Consider the following 2857-nt stretch of genomic DNA (forward strand, 5'->3'; position numbering starts at 1 on the left):
ATGAATTAATCGTTATCATGGGGTTCTAACGGATTTACTTAAGGATTTCAATAGTTAATTTGTTTCGATACCTTAGTGTGTGGTGATTGATTGATATCCTAGTATTGGTTATGCTTATTCGTCTTATATGCGTAGCTAATATATAAGATAGCGTGTTAATCTCTATTAAAGTGAAAGTGAATATTGGGGTTTAGAACTTGCCATGCTAGCATAGGTTCATATATTTGTTATACATGATTTGTAGGTAATTTTTAACCATCTTACTTGCCCTATGTAATCATGATAGATAACTTGTGCATTAAACCGTTATATTTTCAAATTCTATAGACATATAGGGTCTAAGCATAATTGGTGTCTATTCAGCTTCTATCTCTTTTGTGGATATCTGGTAGTAGGGTATTCGTACAACGAAAGTTGACGTTTACTAGTTTCGTGTTATCTGATTAGTTATCATCACCATTGCATGCTAAATTAAAGAATAATGACTTTGAATGAAATATTTAATGAAGTTAGAATCACATGTTTGTCTCATATAGGTAATTCAACCTCAATTCTCTTAGTTAATGTTATTTAGTATAATCTCTTAGTTAATGAAAACCCAATTTATTATTTGTCTTATTATTGAACGATATCCATATCATTGTTGCATAAGTGCATAAATTGAATTTAAACTAAACCAGTCTCTGTGGGAACGAACCTAAAAAGAATTTTATATTACTTGCGAACATGTATAATTGCGTGTAATTTTAGCGCGTGTTTTCATCCTACCAAGTTTTTGGCACCACTGTCAGGGACTCGGTGTTAATTTTTAGTTTATTTGCTTGTCATCAGTGGTCATTAAAGTTCACTGACTCGGACTCTTTTACTTTCACGGTTTACTTGTTGTAATTTCAGGTACTCATTATAATGGGAGATCTAGCAGCACCAACGAAAGCGTTGATGGATTTTTTTCAACCCAAGATCAATGACATTCAATCTAGCATTGTCAGGCCAGCTATCGCAGCTAATACTTTTGAGATCAAGTCTGGCGTAATTCAGATGGTACAGAATTCAGTCCAATTTTGGGTGCTCCAATGGAAGATCCAAATATGCACATCAGGGATTTCATAGAGATCTGCGACACCTTCAGGTTCAATGGTGTGTTTGAGGATGCGGTGAAACTGAGACTGTTCCCATTCTCTCTGAGGGACAGGGCTAAGAGCTGGTTACACTCTCTACCAGCAGGTTCTATCACTGCTTGGGAGGATCTTGCTCAAAAGTTTCTTACTAAATTCTTCTCTATGGTGAAGACAGCTGCACTCATGAATGCTCTTACTCAATTTGCGAAGCAATCGGGAGGAACTCTATGTGAAGCTTGGGAGCGCTACAAGGAGATGCTTAGAAAGTGTCCTCATCATGGCATGCATGATTGGATGATCATCAATTGTTTTTACAATGGTTTGGGAGCACAGTCAAGACCCATGCTTGATGTAGCATCGGGTGGAAAATTATGGAAAAAGAGCTATAAGGAAGCTTATGAGCTAATTGAACTGATGGCTACTAATGAATATCAGTATCCAACCCAGAGATTACCACAGGGCAGGGTAGAAGGAGTTCTTGAAGTAGATACAGTTACGGCTATCACTGCTCAACTAAAGGTGTTGTCTATGAAGATCTATTCTCTGGTTAACGATGGTGTTAATCAGATAACCAGTGTTTGTGAGCTGTGTGCAGGTTCGCATGCGACGGAGCAATGCAATATATCTAGTGAATCAGCTCAGTTTGTCAGAAACTTTCAGAGATCGCAGCAACCAGTTCCAGACACTTATCATCCTGGCAAATGGAATCATCTTAACTTTAGCTGGAGCAAAAATTAGAGTGCAATGCAACAGCCTTATCAGCAGTATGCAGCAAAGCAATTGAACTCTCCTAGTTTTCAACAACCGCAATATGCACCAAGACAACAACTCCAACTTCAACAACAAACTCATGGAGGTGCAGGTCTATCTTCAAATGAAAAATCTAAATTAGAGGAGTTGCGGCTTATGTGCAAAAATCAGACTCTTCTATGCCAAAGCCAGGCTATTTTTATCAAGACTCTGGAGAACCAAATAGGGAAAATTGCTAACGCCTTATTGAATCAACCATCAGGAACGCTTCCTAGTGATACAGAAGCCAATCCAGGCAAGAGGAAAGTTAACGAACAGGTGAATGCCATCACCTTGAGATCCGGAAAGGTCGCAAGCCCCTAAATTCAGCAAAACGAAGAGTCTGAAAACTCTATCCAGAATGCAGGTGTATCTGCACCTTTGCCAAATCCAGAAAATGAGATTATAGATGAAAAAGTGGTACAGAAGGATGCCGAGGTAGAATTAAGGAAGAAAACTGTGGAACACACTCCTCCTGAGGGTAATACAAGGGAGAAACAGGTCTATCCTACGCCTCCTTTTCCTAAGAGGTTGTAGAAGCAGAAGTTGGATAAGCAATTTACTAAGTTTCTGGAGGGGTTCAAGAAACTTCACATCAACATACCTTTTGCTAAAACTCTTGAACATATGCCTAGCTATGCGAAGTTTATGAAAGGTATTCTCTTTCGAAAAGTGAAGCTCGATGACTTAGAGACCGTTGCTCTTATAAAGGAATGCAGTTCTGTTCTACAACAAAAGTTTCCTCCGAAGTTTAAAGATCCTGGAAGTTTCACTATTCCTTACACGATTGGAAATCTGTCGCTCGACAAGTGTTTGTGTGACTTGAGAGCTAGCATCAATCTGATGCCCTTGTCTATCTTCAAGTAGCTTGGTCTACCTGATCCAAAATTGACATACATGTCATTGCAACTAGCTGATCGTTCCATCACTTATCCATGAGGTATAGTGGA

At 38.7% G+C, this 2857-nt stretch overlaps 1 non-coding gene across 1 annotated transcript; it reads right to left on the minus strand.

Annotated features, from left to right (window-relative positions):
• Nucleotides 1-1295: 1295 nt before the first annotated feature.
• On the minus strand, nucleotides 1296-1402 carry LOC141682238 (small nucleolar RNA R71). The gene has a single exon (XR_012559639.1). It is a non-coding gene; the product is annotated as a small nucleolar RNA R71 (small nucleolar RNA).
• Between the last annotated feature and the right edge of the window lie 1455 nt (nucleotides 1403-2857).

This window comes from Apium graveolens, chromosome 8 (assembly GCF_009905375.1).
Source record: "Apium graveolens cultivar Ventura chromosome 8, ASM990537v1, whole genome shotgun sequence".
Lineage (NCBI taxonomy): Eukaryota > Viridiplantae > Streptophyta > Magnoliopsida > Apiales > Apiaceae > Apium > Apium graveolens.